This window comes from Pelophylax lessonae, assembly GCF_965119305.1.
Source record: "Pelophylax lessonae genome assembly, chromosome: 3".
NCBI lineage: Eukaryota > Metazoa > Chordata > Amphibia > Anura > Ranidae > Pelophylax > Pelophylax lessonae.
The window spans coordinates 393,126,271-393,148,151 of NC_138770.1; the positions used below are offsets into that span (position 1 = coordinate 393,126,271).

General features: G+C 44.4%; 1 protein-coding gene across 1 annotated transcript in view; it reads left to right on the forward strand.

Moving 5' to 3' along the window:
* Positions 1–21,259, forward strand: part of SOBP (sine oculis binding protein homolog) — a 285,798-nt gene extending 264,539 nt beyond the window's left edge. Inside the window, exon 7 of the mRNA XM_082249219.1 lies at positions 19,261–21,259. The gene's annotated coding sequence lies outside the window, so the exon portion shown is untranslated. The remainder of the gene's footprint in view (positions 1–19,260) is intronic.
* Positions 21,260–21,881: the final 622 nt, after the last annotated feature.

The following is a 21,881-nucleotide window of genomic DNA, read 5'->3' on the forward strand; positions in this document are numbered from 1 at the left end:
GCTCATGCAAATGCTCCCAATACTGGAGACAATACCTTTGTGGTGCGATTTGAGCCTATGCAAAATGAATGGGCTCAAATTGCATTGCAAAGAATCACATGCAATTTGCCGCACAGCTCTTGTGTGAACCCAGGCTTTCATAGTGACTTTGAGCCTGAGTTCCCACAGGAGTGGTGCAGGAAACCTCCCTGCATGACGAGTTCCACCATCTCCGGCTCCTGATCCCAATGTTGACATCAGCGGCTGCGGCTTGGGTCAGCACCATCCATGTGATGATGCTGACTAATCAGAAGCCATCCAGCCTGTACTCTCAGAACTGCAAGGAGAGGGGAAAAGGGAGCAGGAGTTTCGAATCTCCAAACCTGTGAAGCGGCTTTTTGTTGTCTGACAACGGGGGATTGGCAATCTGGTACTTTGGGACTGGGAGGGATGGGGAGAGGGGCCAATGGATGGCTGGAACTGCTGGAGGAAGAGAGTCATGGGAGAGGCATGAGGAGCCAAAGCCTGAGCCGCTGATGTCCACGGTTGGATTAGGAGCCAGATATGGTGGAACCTGCCATGCAGGGAGTTTTTTCCACATCGCTTTTGTGTGAACTCAAAGTCACTAAGACACGCCTGGGTTCACAAAGGAGCTGAACGGGAAACCACATGTGACTTGGACAGAAATCACCCCGCATTCCTGTTCAAATCGCATGCAATGGTTTGCAGTGCGATTTGAGCCCATTCATATTGTATGGGCTCAGATTGCACCGCAAAAGTATTTGTACTCGGTATCGGCGAGTACTTAACCGAAAATATCAGTATGAAATAATATAAATATGTGCTGCGCAAACCTGTGTAGCTTATATTAATAATAAATTAATTTAAAAAAAATAATGAATTTGTAGTGAAAAATTTGTATTTGTATTTGTGTAGAAAAAAAATCTATATGCGTATATATCAACAGTTGTGCACTGATTAAATCCAATTTAAACACAATTAATAATTCTCTATATGCAATATAACCATACATATTCGAACACATATAAATCATGCAAAGTGACGTAGTGAATTAGTGTCCAATTCCTTATGCCTGGTATCCAAATTATAAGTTATATATATACGTTTTCCCCCTGATGAGAACACGCAAGCGCCCTGTGTTGATACACGTGGGGGAGGGGCCATACGTCGGAGTGTGAGTACGGCTGAGAGCATTTTCACAGCTCACTGAGCGGATAAACCAGAACATTTGGAATCCCCCGTCTGAGCTTCTGGGCCACTATTTGCAAAATAGCCATTATAGTGTGGTGCGCTGCAAGCACCAATTAAATGTACAATACGTTTATTTTTAATAAAGTCAGTTTACAAGACGTTACTTGCACCACGTATATCTTTCTTCCTATCCATATGAGCAATACGTGAGAGATAGGAGCACCCTGACAGCATTTAAGAAAAAGCAACCCCGCATTCATATCTATTGGATTGAGCACAAGGCCATTACTGACCAAGCTTAAGTACGAGGTCACAGGCATAAAGGTGAGGCACCCACCCGAGGGGGGGGGGGGGGGGGGGGCACAGAGACTGGAGGTGAAATCAAAGTTGCTCACGACCATACTTGAGCACTGGTGATTGGGATTTAATTTCCATACAGAGGAGCATACTTTGTTTGGACACTTATAATTTGGATACCAGGCATAAAGAATTGGAGACTAATTCACTATGTAACTTTGCATGATTTATATGTGTTTGAATATTCATTGTATGGTTATAGTGCATATAGAGAATTATTAATTGTGTTTAAATTGGATTTAATCAGTGCACAACTGTTGATATATACACATATATATTTTTTTTCTACACAGAGTGATGCAAAATTTTCACTACAAATTCATTATTTGTTTAAATTAATTTATAATTAATATAAGCTATACAGGTTTGCGCAGCACATATTTATATTTTTTCATTCACAACAAGGGAGTGATCAGTGCTAGCGGCATCCTAAAATTTACAACACCATAGATTGCTCGCAGTCCCATTTAAATTCATTTGAAAATATCAGTACTCGTACTCGCCATAAAACACCAGTGTCAGTGCATCCCTAATATGTAACATATATTCCTTAAAACTCTCATCTGGCAATGTTCAGTTGAACATTGTGTAAATATCACTAAAGTTCCTTATAGGTTATAAGAAAGTCGGATACTGTAAGTTTTTCGCCTGCTTTGGTTGAGTAAAGTATATCTGAAGCCCAAATGTTTTTTTAAATTCTGGATTATAAAGGTGATGTTTAAAACCCTGTCAGTTTTTTTTTGTTTGTGTCACTATTTGAACCCATCCCTACTCCAAAACTAGAGACATGTTTAGCTTTAATCAATTATTTAATTTATTTGAGGAAATATATTTTACAAAGACTGTGGGTTGTCAACCAACATTTTGGCACCTCCCTTTAAATGTATCAGATGTATGGAAAAGCCCTGTGCCCTTCAGCAGCCTTGACTGACTGCAACTGAGGGCACTACAAGGATAAACAGCATATCAGTAGGGTGGTTAATCCTGTTGTTTTAGCAATCATAGGCTCAAATGAAAACTGTATTTTTCAGTAGGATAATGTCCAACATAATAGTGCAGCAATCACTGTACAAATATTATATACAGTCGGGACAATGGGCTGGCTCTACTACTAGACAAACATTATAGACAATGGACTGGTCTGCCAGAATACTGCAAAATAATGCCTGATCTCATATTGCATCCATCACTAAATAACATTAGTTAAGCACTATTGAGAGATCACTGGGCATGATTATGCACCTCATAGTAAAGCCATCTCTAGACTTTAGCACACAGAAATGTATCAATAGTCATCAGGTTAGGCTGGCCATAAATGGTCAGATTTTCTTTCCTGCAACCACAAGTTGTCCCTGCTGGGGAACACATAGTGAATATTGCTAGCGGCTGTAGCCGCAGGCAATAATTGCATGAAAAATACAATTTGGCTGTACCCAAGTTGATCAATCGTTCAACTTGGGTACAATTGGCCTGCCCATATGAACTCAAAGCGCAGTCATCAATGTTCAAGCTTTAAAGTGATACTAAACACACACTGCTTAATTTACATTATTCCTTCCATTTATACTATATTGTCAAAAGTATTGGGACATCTGCCTTTACACGTACAAGAATGGCGCAATGGCATCCCTGTCTTAGTCCGTAGGGTTCAATATTGAGTTGGGCCACCCTTTGCAGCTATAACAGCTTCAAGTCTTCTGGGAAGGCTGTCCACAAGGTTTAGGAGTGTGTCTGTGGGAATTTTCGACCATTCTTCCAGAAGCGTATTTGTGGGATCAGGCACTGATGTGGACATGGAGGCCTGGCTCACATTCTCCGCTCTTATTCATCCCAAAGTGTTCTGTCGGGTTGAGGTCAGGACTCTGTGCAAGCCAGTCAAGTTACAAAGTTACTTAGTTAGTCAGGTTTAAAAAATACACAAGTCCATCTAGTTTAACCAATAAAAGAGAACAAAAATAAAAATTAAAAAATCATGCAATATCTTGTACACAATTCTATACCCACAGTTGATCAAGAGGAAGGTGAAAAACCCCAGCAAAGCAAAATCAAATTTTCTCCAGCATGGGAAAAAATGTCTTCATGATCCCCCGAGAGGCAATTATTACCTTTAATGTTAGTACCCAGCTATATTATGTAATTTAGGAAAGAATCCAGCCTTTTTTAAAGCAATCCACTGAGCTGACCAAAACCACCTCTGGAGGGAGTCTATTCCACATTTTCATAGCTCTTACTGTGAAGAAACCTTTCCATGTTTGGAGATGAAATCTCTTTTACTCTAGACATGAAGCGTGCCCCCTTGTCCTTTGTGATGACCTTATAGTGAATATCACAACACCAAATTCACTATATGGACCCCTTATGTATTTGTACATGTTGATTGTATCCCCCCTTATTCTCCTCTTCTCGAGAGTGAATAAATTCAGTTCCTCTAATCCACGTGTGTCAAACGCAAGGCCCACGGTCCGAATATGGCCCGCCAGGCCATTTCATGTGGCCCTCAAACCCAGGAGGAGGGGTGGAAATAAGATGTGGACAGTCAGTGAAAGAGAGATGAACCTTGCACACTGTCCACAGCACACCCCTAAGCCCTGCACTCTGTATGTAGCGTACTCCTCAACCCTGCACTCTATAAACAGCGCACCCCTGAACCCTTCACTCAGTACATTATGCACTTATGGTATTTATTGCCCATTCATATCAGTGCGGTTCAGGAGGGTTGGTTGAGTTCCTGCACCTATTCTCTGATAAAAAGGGCCTCGCATAAATATATATAGTCTTACAGACACAACCGGCCCTTTGAAGAGAACCAAAATACTGATGCAATGAAATTGAGTTTGACACCCCTGCTCTAATCTATCTTCATAACTGGACTCCCCCAGGCCTCTTATCAGTTTGGTTGCCCTTCTCAAGTTCCCCCGATATCCTTTTTGAGAAACTGGTGCCCAAAACTGAACTGCATATTCTGGATGAGGTCTTACTAATTATTTGTACAGGGGCAAAATTATGTCTTTCTCTGTGAATTCCATACCTCTCAAAACAAGGAAGTGCTTTGCTTGTTTTGGAAACTGCAGCTTGGAATTGCATGCTATTATTAAGCTTATGATCTATCAAAACCCCCAGATCCCTCTCCACCATTGATTCCCCCAGTTGTACTCCCCATAGTATGTATGTATGATGCATGCATATTCTTAGCCTCCAAGTGCATAACTTTACAATTATCAACATTAAATCTCATTTGCCACCTAGTTGCCCAATTAAACAGTGCATTGAGGTTGGCTTGTAAGTTGGAGACATCCTGTAAGAACTGTATTCTACTGCATAGCTTGGTATCATCTGCAACAACCTAAAATGGTAAAGTTCCTCCACCTCAAACTTGCTCATTCATATCTTTACGGACCTTGCTTTGTGCACTGGTCTAAATCATTTGGTGGAGGGGGAATTATGGTGTGGGGTCGTTTTTCAGGGGTTGGGCTTGGCCACTTAGTTTCAGTGAAAACAAACTCTTAAGGCGTCAGGATACCAAGACATTTTGGACAATATCATGCTTCCAACTTTGTGGGAACAGTTTTGTAATGGCTCCAACACGACTGCCCACAAGTGCACAAAGCAAGGTCCATAAAGACATGGATGGGAAAGTTTGGGGTGGAGGAACTTGACTGACCTGCACTGCATAAAAACAAAGTACAAAAGTGCAGCGCTAGTAGACAATCAGTGTAAGAAAAACATGTAAATAGTGGATGGGTATTGAACAGTCCAAATAAATACAAGCTGAGATATGCATAAAATCAACCGTCCCAAATGATAAAAGTGACATAAATGTCCAGTATTGCGGTGATCACGGTGCTCAGCAGATCCCGACACCAACAGAGAATGGGGATATAATATGCTCACCAGAAAGGTAGGACTCAGAGTGCCATATAGCACCTGGGTCAAAACAGCTTGATATGATGTGGATAGGTAATCCAAATCAATAAGATAACGACGGATGCTCTAGTGAAATCTTGTAGCAGATGTAACGTCACACCAAAAGCTCCCATTCAGCCAAGAAGTTGCAAATTGAACCAAAAAAGGAGCAAAATATAGTGTAATACTGCTAAAAATGTATTCAGAAAATGAACCAAAATACTGTACACTTACAGACATCTCATGGATATGAGCATAAAGAGATACATAAGTAGGCTGTCAGTGGTGTGGGTTTGACGCGCTTCAGCAAATGTGCTTTCTTCAAAAGATAGTGCCGCACTGCATAGCCTATTGCATCAGGGCGTGCATCCCAAATGTATTAAAACATGGATAGTGTTAGTAAGGCAGTGGATGGTGTCAGTAGAGCAGTGGACTTGTCGGTAGGATAGATGTTGCCGTCAGTAGGAAACAGTGTCAGTAGTTTTTTATTTATTTTTTTTTGTTATTTTTTACAATTTTTTCAGGCGCCTTTTTGGGGGACTTTGGTGAAATATCAGCAGTGGGAATCTGCGCTGCACAGGGCAATTAGGGTGTTCTATCTTAACCCGATAGAACATCTTTGGGAGGAATTAGAGCGCAGACTGCGAGCCAGGCCTTCTTTCCAACATTAATGCCTGACCTCAAAAATGCACTTCTGAAAAAATAGTCAAACATTCCCATAGACACACTCTTAAACCTTGTAGACATCTTTCCCAGAAGAATTGAAGCTGGTATAGCTGCAAAGGGTGGGCCAACTCAAATTTGAACCCTACAGACTAAGACCGGGATGCCATTAAAGTTCATGTATGTGTAAAGGCAGGTCTCCCAATACTTTTGATAATATAGTGTATGTATAGGAATGATGACACTGTATTTATTTAAATTGAAAAAAAATCTAAGTACCTCTTTTTATAATTGATATACTGTAGATCTGTCATGTAACTCAGCTGTTTCCCAGCCTGTCTGCAGGAAAATACCAGTGGGAATAGCTTTTATTTATTATCAAATAAGTGTTTTAAATTGTCATACAAATATGAAAATGAATGTAAAAATGTATTAATTTAATGCAAAAACATTATGTGGGCTATCTATTGGGGAGGTTCTGCCAGTCACAGCCCGTTTTACGCCCCTCCAGCTTGTGTCTATTGTATGTATGTGCTTAGAATTTACAGGGAAGTGATGCCGCCATCAATCAACATGTAATATACCACTCCAATTCTGTTTAGCTGTTTAGTGGGCATAAAGGAGGAGGGAGGGCGGGGGATGTAATTTATCTATTTAGTGTATACACCCACATGTGGGACTCTATAGTCATGTGAGCTGCAAAGTTAAGAAAAAGGAGGAAATGAACAGCTTAGAAGGGAACAGAAACTGGAGCATGTATGTTGCAACGGCTGGTCTACACAATCTCAGGCTGCAGAGGGGACACAGACAAGATGGGAGGGACAGTAAACAGCAGGATCAACCAGGTTTTTTTTCAGAATACAGAAATTGAATCCCATAGAGACTAAGTGAGTATGAACAGCATGCAATACAGCATGTACTAACAGTTTTTTTAGTGTGGATTTAATTACACTTTAAAAACAAATAAGACTATAGACCAACCCACCAGATGAATGGGCAAGATAATAATTGGCCTCAGTTTGCAACCTAACCCAACAATTGATGCAACCAAGACAATAATTTTTCCCATCAGACCAAATGTCTCCAATGGACAATGTTTGGGATAAGCCTGATGAAGCTCTTAATGCAGGTTAACGCCAAGCTCCATATAAATAAATACAGGCTGTATAAATAAAAATTCTATAAAAATATTTTGAAGATACAGCAAATGCTTTTTTTAAAAAAGGTAAGACTTCAAGAGAAAGCCAAATGCATAGAATTTTTATAGAATTACACAAGAGGACACATCTAGGCACTATTTCCTTAACTGTACAAAACATACTCTAGACCAGGGGTCTCCAAACTGTGGCCTTTACTTGCCTTTATCCAGCCCTCGAGGAACTGTTCCTTTCACTGATACGAGGCACTGTTTCTTCCACTGACACCACAGAAGTGGTAATATTTCTTCTGAATAGTGATATGGGAATCCTGCGATTTGTGTATAATAATATCTATACTCAAGGCAACTAGCACATAAGAAGTCTACACAACTTATAACATAGATAATAAACAAAAGTGTAGCGCCTTTAGAAAATATCTAAATTTAAACATGAAAAAGATGTAAACACATAGGTAATATTATTAGACTACATCAACAGTCTATATATAAATAACAATTCCTTTGTACAGATAGTAGTCCATAATAAATTCACCAATATTTCTCCCACGGACACCAACAATGGGGTACTATTCCTACCACAGATGCCAGAGATGGGCTGCCCTACCCCCGATGTGCAAACATGTTTGCACAGACCTGAATGGAGCTTCATATCATATTCCTGTTCTTACATCAGCATCCTCAGTCTCCCTTCACATCAGTGACTCCCCTTACCATCAAAATCCTCCTCTTCACATTACTGCCCTCAGCCCCCCCTTACATTACTGTCCTCAGCCCCACCACGTTACTGTCCTCAGGTCTCCCCTCATACTACTGTTCTCAGGTCCACCCATGCATTCCCCCCCCCATTAACTGTCCTGAGCCCCCCTTCACATTGCCCCCCCTCTTCCTGACCTATTTTACACAAACAGGAAAGGGCAGGAAGCACAGCAGGCTTGAACAGAGGGCAGGAGCTGCAAGCTGATGATTGGTTGCTAGGACCACCCTTCATCTTAGCAACCAGTCACTTGCTTGTTAACTCAGAAAGCCCCCACCATCCATTCCTAGCTGTCCCTCCTCCTGCTGTTCTCTGTGATAAAGACAGCAGTGGCAGTGAAGGCCCTGGGCAGAATGGCAGGACCGTGGCAGTCCAGGTGGGACATTGCCTTGGTCCAGATCCGGAATGCGGTCCACCATTTAGTAATGCCTGCTCTAGACCATTGCATTTAGCACACGGTTCCATACTGTTGCATTTTTTATGGTATGCCGCGTATTGTGAACTGTTTCATACTATATACTATATACTGTGCTGGATACTACATACTCCCTACTGCTTTACTCCTTACACACTATTTTTTAACTCCTTAAAGCAGAACTTCACTCAAAAGGGGAAGTTGCGCTATAAGTACTCCCTCGCCCCCCTCCTCTGTCACTTTTGGCATGTCATTTTGTTTTTGGGGGGGAGCTGGTACCTAGTTTCAGCTCGTATCCCCCAGGATTTGTAGCTGCCGACTTTTAATTTTTTTTTTTCTAGAGTGAAGAACCTCTTTAACATTGCACTGTGTAAGCTTTTTGTTACATGCTACATAATGCTGCACTTTGTACACTGTGTTGCAGATTAAAAACTGCAGGCTGCTCCAACCTGCTGTACACTATATACTCTGTATTGCTTTACTGTATTTGATGTGTTGTAGGCTACATTTCCAACCTACTGGGCTTTGTATGCCTTAGTGTGCATTCAATATTCTGGACTGCTGCACTTTCTACTCAGTTTCCATTCTGGACTATTCCAATCTGTGCAGAAAACGACATATTTCCCACCGCTGTACACTGTGCTGTATAAAATAAAATCAATAATTCCACTGTGCTGTACGCCATATACTTCACACTGCACCTTTCTTAACTGTACATCACAGTACACTGTATACTTCTCACTGCTCCACCCTTTTTGCTGAAAACCTTTATTGAGCTGACAGGAATGCATTTTTTTAACTGAGCTTAAAGTGTTACTAAACCCAGGACCCTGCATTCACTATATCTGATTTCCGATTGTACACAGAACATGGAAATGAAATTATTATAGTAAATATAAACTGCTAAATTCCTTTTCTCATCAGAAGTTAGAGCAATCTTGTGACTTCTATCACTGTCTGGTTAAAGCTTGTAGGAGGAGTTTTCATACTGCACTGGCTGTCCTATCAGGATCCAGGACCCCTGACCCTCTGTCTGCACAGAGCTGATTGGCACTGTGCTAATGACATGCACTCTCCCAAGAAAAAAAAACAAAAAAACTGTAGCAATACACACTGCATTTGCAGCTTGTTCCCTAGCCTCTGTACTATCCGGAGATGGTTTGGAGATTCTGGAAGAAGGGGAGAATCAGAGGAGACAGAATAAAATAACTAAACATCCTTTTCTCTTACGTCCTCCGACAGTCGCCGCCTCTTCATATTCGTCACATATGGGGGTATTAGACTTTGCTCCGAAGGAGTAGCTAGGCAACAGAATATGTTAACAATAAAGCTTTAACATATCCCACCCTCAAGGGGTGGTCCCCTCAGTCAATACCCTCCTACTTCCTGCAACCATATCTCAGTTTTAATGTCTAGCTTGTCAGGAGTGGCTGGCTCTCTCTGTGCTGGGACTTTTTGTCCCAGACTCTTTCTTCTTTTTAATATTTTGTTTGAGTTTTCTCTCTACCTTTACTTAGCTGTTATTTTTGTCAGCATTAGTTAGTTCTTCGGACGAAGAGGATCATGTGGACTGGGTCTCGGGCTGATCCCCCTGGTCGCAGGTCGTGGGTCAGTGGCTTCCCAGTCTGCCATCGAGCGTTCAGCCAGGTAACGCTCCTGGCACAGTGAACGACCCATCCCTGTTCGGTGCAGGGATGATTGGTGAGGTGGCTACCTCACCGGACGCTGTGCGGTTTCTTAACCTCCATTATGTGCGTCTTGAATTGCGACTCTCCCTGCCTCATGTGCAGCGGCTTGTTCGCCTGTGCGGGTTCCCCACGCCATGTGAGGTAAGTGTATTTATGTGGGGACCTGTCTGTCTGGGGGGGTCTCAGTCTGGGACTGTGTAACCTGCCTTTAATCACACTGCTTGTCTCCCTATCTCTCGGCTGCATGCTGTGGGCTGCAAGGGGGGGGGGGGAGCTGTATGACACTGTGTGTGTCAGGCTGGGCAGTGTGAGGAGCTGTGTGCTGTGGGGCATGTTTTTTTCTTGGCATGTTTGGGCATATACAGCGATCGCTGCGGCGATCTTACATGTATCCTTATATTGGGATGTAATGTGTGTGTTTTTTATGCACTGTGGAGCGGCGTTTTCGGCGCCAAACGACGCCATTTTACCGGCGCCCGCTCCGGCCGCATGGTTTACATGCACGGCGGCCATTTTCTTGTAGCCTCCATAGGCTTACATAGAGCGCCCTGGCAGCATCACTTCCTCTCTCCTGGAACACCGATCGAGGCAGCAGCAGCAGCGGGGTCTCCTCAGGTTTTATCCTTCTGTTCTTGTTATCCATTGCCTGTACTCAGTTTGTATATTCCCTGTGGGGGTCTCATTGTGCCTGAGTGTGGTGCGGTGGGCTGCGCTTGCCGCGCTTGCTAAAAGGGGGCAGTTAACCCTTGGTTGTCTGGCATTACAGGGGCAATGGATTCTCAGGAGGGCAGGTTTCCTACAGTATTGGTGGAAAGCCAGGGGACCGCTGTTTCCCCCCCAGGGGGGGATTTAGCCACTATTGTGGCTGGCCTTGCTGCCCAGGTGCAAATGCTGGTGGCTGCTCAATCTACTAAATGGCCCAGAGTTGCTCTGTCCTCTGATTCTGAGGGTGAAGGTGATGGGGCTGTTCTGGCAGGGACCCCCCTATCGGGGTCCTGCTCCTCTCTTGATCTAGTGGGGTCTGAGGTAGAGGCTGAAGTTGAGGGGGTTGATAATTCTCCCCCTGGCTCGCCTGAAGAGCTTGCAATCATGGATGAGTTGATTGCTTCCATTAAGCAGACGCTACGTTTGCAGGACGAAGTGTGTCCCCCCGCTGCTTTGGCGGCTTATGGGACGCAGAGAAAACGCAGGACGCCGCAGGTTTTTCCCTGCAATGCTGATTTTCAGCGCGCTGTTAAGGATCAATGGCGCGATCTGCGCAAGCCTTTTGCGGTACCAAGTAAATTCAAGCTGCGTTATCCTTTCTCGCCTGCCACTGATGAACGGTGGTGTGTGCCTCCGCCAGTGGATCATGCAATTGCGGTTTTGAACAAAGCCACTGCGATTCCTGCAGAGGGTTCCCCTGTTTTCCGTGATGCCACGGATAGGAGACTGGAGTCTCTTGCCCGTCATACTTATTCTGTTACGGGCTCTATGCTTAAGGCTCTGTTTGCTTCTCTCATGGCGGCCCAGGCGATCGCAAGTTGGACGCAGATGCTTAGGCGCGTCCTAGTGGCCGATTCGGCCTCGGCGGCGACCCTGGATATGGTGGATCAGATCCACCAGGGTGTCATGTATCTGTGTGATGCGGACCTGGACCTGATTCCGTTGGCTGCACGTGTGCACAGCGTGGCGGTGTTGTCTCGCCGCCTGGTTTGGTTGAAATGTTGGTCGGTGGACCAATCTTCACGTAAGACCTTAGCCAATCTACCTTATGATGGGTCTCGCCTTTTTGGGGAGTCCCTGGATGTGTTGATTAAGGGGATCACCGGGGGTAAGAGCACTCTCTTGCCCCATTTCCCCAAGGCTAAGGGGGCTTCTGGGAAGAAGCATGCAAATTTTCGGCCCCCTCAGGGGTCCTTTCGTGCCTTTCGGCCGCACTACAAGGGCAAACCGTTCAAAGGCCAAGGCTCTCAGAAGAAGCCCTGGTCTGGGAAACAGAAGTCCGGCCAATCCGGACCTGCTGCCCATAACAGTTCGGCCTGAAGGGGCGCCCTCACCCAGTTTTGGGGTGGGGGGACGCTTGCTCGGTTTTCTTCAGCCCTGGTTGGCCCATGTGCGGGACAGATGGGTTCTGGAAATCGTTCGATCTGGTTACAAGATCGAGTTTCTCTCTCGGCCGGAGAGCAGATTTTTTCCCTCAAATCTTCAACTGTCTCCAGAGCGCCTGCGGGATCTGCACCTGGCGGTGCGGGACCTGAGGGCTCAGGGAGTGGTGGTTCCGGTGCCTCATCGGGACAGATTTCGGGGGTTTTATTCCAATCTGTTCACCGTGCCCAGGAAGGAGGGCATGGTTCGTCCGATTCTGGACTTGAAGGCTCTGAACCGCTCTGTGCGGGTTCGCAAGTTCCGCATGGAATCCCTGCGCTCGGTGGTGGCTGCCCTGGTTCCGGGGGAATTCATGGCCTCCATCGATTTGAAGGATGCGTACCTTCACATCCCCATATTCGAGGGTCATCAGAGATACCTTCGATTTGCCATTGCGGAGGATCACTACCAGTTCGTGGCGTTGCCCTTTGGTCTCGCCTCGGCTCCGCGGGTCTTCACCAAGGTGCTTGCACCGGTTCTGGCATTATTGAGGGCCCAGGGCATTTCTGTCCTGGGGTATCTGGACGACATTCTGGTTCGGTCTGCGACCAGACAGGGTCTGGAGAAGGACCTGTCTGTCACTATGCAAACTCTGCAGGAGTTTGGTTGGACGATAAATGTTCCAAAGTCGACACTGAGTCCGTCGGTTCGTCTCCCCTATCTGGGAATGATACTGGACTCGGTGCAGGCGAAGGTCTTCCTGCCGGAAGACAAACTCAGGACTCTTCAGGAGGAAGTCAGGTCCCTCAGGGACGTTCCACACTCGTCTCTGCGGACGTGTATGAGATGTCTGGGATTGATGGTCTCGGCCTTCGGGGCGATTCCTTTCGCGCAGTTTCACACGCGGGGTCTCCAAGCGGAGATCCTGTCCAAGTGGGACGGGCGACCTCAATCTCTGGATCTTCAGATCTCGTTGAGTCATCGCACCAGGGAAAACCTTCTGTGGTGGCTCCAGTCCCCGTTGGTGTCCGGGGGCAAGTCGTTTCGTCCGATCTCGTGGACGATAATCACCACGGATGCCAGCCTGTCGGGCTGGGGTGGTGTTCTGGGCGTTCTGTCCGCCCAGGGGACCTGGTCGGAGGGGGAGTCTTCCCTCCCGATCAACATTCTGGAATTGCGTGCGATAAGGCTCTGTCTTCATCGCTGGACGGACCGGCTGCAGGGCTGCCCGGTTCGGGTGCAGACGGACAATGCCACGGCGGTGGCCTACATCAACCACCAAGGGGGCACCAGGAGTGCCCGAGCGGCTCGAGAAGTGGCCGACATTCTGTCTTGGGCCGAGACTCATGTCCCGGCGATAACGGCGGTTCACATTCCGGGAGTGGAGAACTGGCAGGCGGACTATCTGAGTCGCCAGACCCTGGATCAGGGGGAATGGTCTCTCCACCCGGCTGTCTTCCAGATGTTGTGCGCGAAGTGGGGTCTTCCAGATGTGGACCTGTTCGCGTCTCGCCTCAACTACAAGGTGAAGAGGTTCGTGGCAAGGACGCGCGACCCTCGGGCAGACGCGTTGGACGCGTTAGTGGCCCCGTGGCATCAGTACAGGCTGATGTACGCGTTTCCACCGATTCAGTTGCTGTCCAGGTTCCTTCGCAGGTTACACTCGGAACGCAGCACGGTGATTCTTGTGGCACCGGACTGGCCTCGCCGGTCCTGGTACGCAGACCTCGTGAATCTGGCGGTCGACGCCCCTTGGCGTCTGCCTCTTCGAGACGATCTACTGTCTCAGGGACCGATTTACCATCCTGCTTTACAGTCGCTGGCTTTGACGGCCTGGCTGTTGAGACCGAGGTCCTGAAGGAGAAGGGTCTCTCTCCAGAGGTCGTTCATACTTTGATCAACGCGAGGAAGTCTTCCTCGGGGAAGGTTTATTACCGTACTTGGAAGGCCTATTTTGCCTGGTGTGAGTCCAGGGGGTTTTCACCCCGCACGTACTCGGTTTCCCGTGTGCTGTCTTTCCTTCAGACGGGTGTCGATCAGCGTTTGGCGCTGGCTACGATAAAGGGTCAGGTGTCTGCGCTGGCCGTTCTGTTTCAACGTCCCGTGGCTTCCAACTCCTTGGTTGGCACTTTTATTCAGGGTGTGCGGCATCTGGTTCCTCCTAGGAGGGATCCTTTGCCCCCTTGGGACTTGAATCTCGTTCTATCTGTGTTACAACGTGCTCCTTTTGAACAGATCAGGGAGATCTCGTTGTCTATGTTGTCCAAAAAGGTCGCCTTTTTGGTGGCGATCACTTCGGCTCGCAGAGTGTCGGAACTGGCGGCTTTGTCCTGCAAGTCTCCGTACCTGGTTGTTCATTTGGATAAGGTGGTCTTGCGACCTAATCCTTCTTTTCTGCCGAAACGAGTTTCGGAATTCCATCTTAACGAGGATATTGTTTTGCCTTCGTTGTGCACGAAGCCTAAACATCCAAAGGAGGTGAGATTGCACTCTCTGGATGTTGTTCGGGCGATAAGGGTTTACCTTAAATCGACTGAGTCTTTTCGTAGGACGGACTCCTTGTTTGTTCTTCCAGTGGGTCCTCGGAAGGGCATGGCGGCTTCGGCCTCTACCATCGCCAAATGGATCAGGCAGACCATTGAACAGGCCTATGCCTTGCAGGGGAAGGTTCCCCCTGTGCCTGTGAAGGCGCACTCTACTAGATCTCTGAGTACGTCTTGGGCCTGCCGTCATGGGGCTTCTGTAGCCCAGGTGTGTAAGGCGGCGACTTGGTCGACCGTGCACACTTTCACAAAATTCTACAAAGTAGATGTTCAGGCATCGGCGGATGCTTCCTTTGGCCGCAAGGTTCTTAGTGCGGCTGTTCCATAGGGTCCCTTGTTGGGGACTCCTGGCTGTTGGGATAGTTTTTTGTATCCCCTGGTTTTTTTGTCTTTTCCTGGGTTGTTGCTCCTGTTGAGCACTTATTTTTGCTGTTGCCCAGCTGGTTTCCTTCCTTTGGTAAGGTTCCTTTCTTTGATGTGGAGACTGCGTTGCCTTTCGGCGCGGATGTGTTTCCCACCCCTCATGTTTGCACTGCTTTGGGACGTCCCCATATGTGACGAATATGAAGAGGCGGCGACTGTCGGAGGACGTAAGAGAAAACGGAATTTTTGTAAAATCTTACCTGTAAAATTCCTTTCTCTGAGTCCTCCGACAGTCGCCGCCCCCGCCCCTCTTTTGGGGTTTGAATGTATACTCTACTGCTATTCCACTAAAACTGAGATATGGTTGCAGGAAGTAGGAGGGTATTGACTGAGGGGACCACCCCTTGAGGGTGGGATATGTTAAAGCTTTATTGTTAACATATTCTGTTGCCTAGCTACTCCTTCGGAGCAAAGTCTAATACCCCCATATGTGACGAATATGAAGAGGCGGCGACTGTCGGAGGACTCAGAGAAAGGAATTTTACAGGTAAGATTTTACAAAAATTCCGTTTTTACACAATGCAGAGGATTACCCCTTAGGTTCCACAGTGATTATAACAAGCATGCTTTACTGCATATACACACTGATTTTACTGTTGTGGGTTTAGTAACAATTTAATCATAGAATCCTGTGATGAGGATATTTGTTGTAGCCCATCATCTTTACATTTTTTAGTAACAATAGTCTCTGTTAGTCATGTTCCTAAAATATGTTACAATTAATTTCAATGTCTTGTAGACAACCTTGAGCACTTGCAGATACAGCAAAGATAGACACTTTGTATGATGGTGTCAATGTCATCATTGTCATTAATCCAATTACCATAATATAGATGGATCTAGGGAAAAGGCTGGCCTGTAGTAGAAGCCTGTCCGTCTCTGTCTTCATTGCTTGTCATGAACGTTGACATATCTTTGTGTTACACATTATTGCTGATCTTTCCTGCTAGTGAGCAGAAGAATGAAAATCTCATTTTAACATTAACTGATGGTTTTGGTCAGTGGGATTTGGGAACCTTTTTTGTGAATTCACCAAATTACTATGTGTGCACCCAGCTTAGATACTTTATATGTGACAACAGATTGTGTCTTGTCTTTTTTCACTGTGCCAACCAAAGTATAAACAAACCTTTAGTCCCATTTAGCAAAATGTATTTCATAGAACAGACTGTTTTACTGTAGAATTCCATTTAAACAAGTCATTTTTTTATCTAGGAAACATATGGTTGTTAGCTGTCAGGCAGATGTAGTCATTATGCAACAGTGTCTGTATGTGGCTTATTTATTGCAAACTACAAGGCTGTTTCCTCAGTGTTTATTCTTTTCTAATTGTAATGTTATGAACAAATAAGTGGCGCATTGATGTAAAATGAAAACCTAAAAATGCCAGAGGTTTACATTCCGTTTTATTAGTGTTCACTGTGTTAAACACACTATGAGGCTGATTTACTAAAGCAGACAAGGCTGCCCACCTAGACAAGTAGGAAAGTAACCAGCCTCTATTTCTTTAGTATATTTACCCTGACATCTATATAGTCTATGTATATAAATATATGCTGCAAATCTTTCATTTCTAGTTGTTGAGGACTCAGTGAGATTGTATAGGAAAAGTCACCTTGATGGGCAGCCTTGATGGGCGGCACAGTGGTTTAGTGGTTAGCACTTTTCAGCTACATTGGCCCTAGGATGTGTATGTATGAATGTGAGTTAGGGACCTTAGATTGTAAGCTCCTTGAGGGCAGGGACTGATGTTAATGTATACTGTATATAAAGCACTATATAAATTGACAGCACTATATAAGTGCCATAAATAAATAATAAAAGTGCATAAATGTTATCAGTGAATGTTCCTTCCACCATCTGCCCAAGTCCCAATGGAGGAGATTTACTGAAACTGGTGCACACACAATCTCATGTAGCTGTGCACAGTAGAGCATGGCTGACAGCAACCTGGGTGCCAGGGGTGTGACAAAGCATCCCACTACTGCTAAGTGTCAGTAACATATTTCCATGTATAATGAAGCGTCCTAGGCTGTCACCCTGACTGGAATTGTATTATGGCTAGGTTCTTGTTGCTGCTCTGTACTTACTGTTCACCCACTTTTGTTCCTACAGGGTTGATTTACTAAAACTGGAGAGTGCAAAATCTAGGGAAGCTGGCATAGAAACCAATCAGCTTCCAGGGTTGATTTACTAAAACTGGAGAGTGCACAATCTAGTGCAGCCGGCATAGAAACCAATCAGCTTCCAGGTTTTATTGTCAAAGCTTAATTGAAGAAGCTGAAGTTTGAAGCTGATTGGTTACTATGCACAGCTGCACCAGATTTTGCACTCTCCAGTTTTAGTAAATCTCCCCCACAGTCTCCATACTGTATGTGTAGCAGAGCAAGCAAAACTGCCTAAACTTTTTTATTTCCACTAGTACCATTATTGAAAATTATACTCTCTGACCCCAAAGGTCTATTTTAAATATGCCCATATGTAATACTTAAAGTGGTTGTAAAGGCAAAACCTTTTGTGTGCAGCAGCCCCCCCTAATGCTTACCTAAGCCCCCTCTTGATCAAGCGATGTCCACAAGAGCCTTGTCTCTCCAGGGACTCGCACCCCTGATTGGCTTTTGGCAGCAGCGGAAGTCTTATGTCTCTGTCACATTTCAGCCCTTCCCTCAATTTTTTTTTTTGCTGGATTTCCCACAAAAAAATTGAAAAACTATACATATTTGCAAATTTGGCACTACCACGTCTCACTTTGCTGATCTAAATACCCCCTTTGAATTATTTATGATAGATACATTATCTTCTGCTGCTTTTAATCACAGCCAGTGAGCCAGTCAGGAGACAGAGGGAGAGTAGGCGAGATGTGGTTCTGTGTGTGTGAATGGACACAGCTCAGTGACTCGGGAGCACGCCGGCTTGGGTGCCCTCACAGCAAGCTGCTTGCTGTGGGGGGCACCCGGCAGGAGGGAGAAGCCAGGAGGGCCGGCTTGGAATCTGAGAATAGAAGAATCTGGACTGATCTGTGCAAAACCACTGCACAGAGCCCTTAGCTAATCAGGCCTAATGTGTATTTGTATGTGTGCATACACACAAAAGAAGTGTCTTGCAGGTGAAATATAATCACATTTACATGCTTTTTTATACTTTATATCCCATTTTAATTGGTCAGGCCACCCAAAAGTGATATTTAGTTATATGTAGAACCTAGAGGACTGCATCACCTCCTAGTCTCTCATATGTCTTGGATATTCCAAAAGCAGGACTTGACTTCATTTTCATGTGGGGGTTTTGGTGTTTCCATCCAACATTGTATGCTGTAGCTCCTGCTACTGCTTCTCCACACTAAAAAATAAATTAGAAATCCAACAGGGACCCCTCATAATGGCCACTGTATGTGTGCATGCCCAGGAACTCAAGTGCAGGTTCTCACCAATAGAGTCTACAAGAATTAGAAACTGTCTGATAGACTAAACCGGAGTTCCAGCCATTTCTGTGTTTATTGAAAGTCAGCAGCTACAAAAAGGGTATCTGCTGACTTTTAATAAACACACACTCACTGTCCCCCATTCCAGCAATGAGGCCGCCTGAAGCCTCGCTCCTCTTCTTCCCCTCTCGGCAGGGCCGGCATCACTAGCATGGGCACCTGGCTGTGACAGCTTGCGGCAAGCTATGCACAAGTCACACTGCGCCTCCTGAATGGCCGGGAAATCTTCTGAGACCTCTGACATGTCCCAGAAGATTGCAGGGAGAGAGGGGGAGAGGAGAACTTCTGCTTGAGCCGCCGAAGCAGGCCGATCGGAAGTGGGAGCGGGTACCTGATAAAATTAAGTACCCGCCCCCCCCCCACCAAAAAAACAACATGCCAAATGTGGCATGTCAGGGGGTCAGGAGTACTCAAAACGAAAGTTCCACTTTTGGGTGGAACTCCGCTTTAACCTTCAGGTTATGGTGGAATGACCCTTTAGGTTTGGAAAGAAAAAGTTTGAAAATCGAGGCTATTTAAACCAAAGTACAGAACAAATTTTACATATTGTGCTGTTTATGGTAATTTGAGTTCTTTTCCTTTACCTGTACTAATAATGTTCTTTTTCTTTACATAGGATGCTGGCTAACAGGGTATCTTGCATGGAAATGGGAGCAGCGCAATCTGTCCATTCACTAAATGACACCAGCTGGTCCTCTCCCTATTTACGTCTGCCTGCCACTGCCTTTGCTGAACACAAACTTCCTGCTGTCTCTACCCATGTGCTGTCATGCAAGAAAAGCCATGTCATCCACATCTCATAGGATGCTGAGCATTCCTCTTCATTAAACTTTTCCCTACAGCTACAGTTGCTTTCAGAAAAAAAAAACAAAAAAAAAACAGTGGACCAATTGATTATTTATCTCTTCTATGTCTGTAGGGTTTGGAAGTATACGACTGGAATTATTCAGACTCCTGCATTTTCATTATTTTTAAGAGACTGTTATTGTTTTGCTGCTACAATGAGAATTGTACTTTGCTATGTAAGGTTTGGAACTGTACAAAGGGTAAAGGTTTTGTACTGGAGTAGCAACGCTTCAAAGTCATCTCTCTGTTACCCACGATGCACTTTTTTTTTAAATTGAAACGATTTAAAACAGAAGTTTTAATGCCTAATAGTGTACTTTTTATTTTAACAAAGGCCACCTTTATGCGTAATGCCATATTTTCAGTGTTAGATTTTAATCCTTCAACAGAGCGCAGTAGAAGGCAGCATGAATAGATGATATTGTGGTTTCTTGTACAGGCTGGATGGCAAAGAAGATCTGTAAATGTTTATTCTGCTCAAATTTCCTTTAAAACTCCCTCTAAACTGCGCCCCAATTGGGAACAGAGCAAACGTGTTGAACTAAAGACCAGAATTCCCTGAGGGGGTAAAGCAATCCGACAGAGGAGGGAGGAGATATTTGCTGAGCGTCATCAGAGATATGGGATGAAATTTCACCCTCTCAAGATTTCACTGATCCAGGAAGCCAGTGAGACAATCTCTCCACATACTAGCAGCCCTTTCGCTATAATTAAAATAGTATGGGCATACCAGTAACGGAATAGGGGCCAAGTACAAGGAATATATTTTTTTTTCCCCCCCCAGACCCCTTTCCATGGAACCACACCTCCCATTTTTCCTCTGCCTGCTATTCTGTTTTCGTGTTTGTTGACTCCTGTCTGGATGATGAAAAATGTGCAATTCAGTCCTCAGTCACTGGTATGAGGATATAACAGGGTAGAAGTCACATTAATAATATTATGTGCACTTGTACAGATGTAGCCAAGAGTCCAAAATGACAGTAGCTTAGAGCTCATGTGCTGGCACTTATATCTTAAAAAAAAAAAAAAAAAAAAAAGAATTATAGAAATGATGTGAAGTGTTCCCCCCCTTTTTTTAAAAAAAAGACAAGTTTCGAAGAATCTCAATAACATTGTGATTCAGTGTGTATGTTTACTAACTCCAATAAAGCATTTGCTCATTCACTTTTCTGCACAGTGGCTGCTATTTGACATAGTCATGAATTTTATACCTTGATGTGGAGTCAAGATAAAGGCATTCTGTGCAGTACAGATGAAACATAGCAGCTTTTTAGTGTATGTGTACTGTTAGTACTCTGTATATACTGTATTTCTATAGCTTCATTTGTAAAAAAGAAAAAGAAAAAAAAGGAAAAAAAAAACAGAATCACTTAGCAGTTTAAAGTATTGTTTTCAGAAACCACCCCCTTAATTTATTAACATGGACTCTGATCTTGTGGAGTGTCAAATTCTCTTTCTGTCATGTTACATGTCTCCACGGTTGTAACTCTGAACCTGTTGGGAGCAGAAAAACCATCCAAATGTTTCCAAAATGAAAAAAAAAAAAAAATACAACTCATCATTCTTTGGTGCATTTGAAGAAAAATCTTTGTATTGTTATTAACATTCCCACTGTGAAGAGGGCGACTTGTGTGTGTGGCAAGGACTTTACGTACAACTGAAGTGTTGCTGTTTGTGTTTTGTTGGTTTGGATTCATAGGGTAATGTCTTGATGGGTTGTTCTTTAGAACATCTCTTTTTATCTTATAAATTTATGTGCAAACTTTAAATATGTGTTTTTTTCATGATTTACAAACACGTGCTATTTGTACACAGATGTAATGTACATGGGACATTCTCAAATGTATTTACCTTGCAATGGTTGCTTCTAAAAATGATTCTATCATAAGTACTTCCTACCCCATAGGCTAACTGTATTAGGGCTTGTTTCAGCAGTTTTCTGGCTTATGTCAAAGACATCAGTTTGATATCAGTTTTAGACACTTCTGAAATCATTCAGAATTTATTGTCAGATGCATTTGACTTGCAGTTGACCTCCTGCATTTGACTTGCTTTGTGTAGGTTTTGCATTCCCACTGCCCATCAACAAAGGCACTTATGCTGTCCCCTTGCCTATACTACCAAACACTGGCCTTAAGGATATGTCCAGCCAAAACCTTTTTTGTTTTGGTTTGCATGGGGGAACAAAATAAAAACCCTGTCAAGCTTTTACTGATATATGGGGCCCCACTCACCTACTATCACAATGATACTGATTGCACCAGACAAGATGTAATGGAAAAATTGCAGTGGGGCACATACAGAAACTTTAAGGCTTCATGCACATGGACACTTTGAGGCATTAAAAGTAAATTGTGCATGCGCAAGTTTATGTAAGCATGGCATATATCA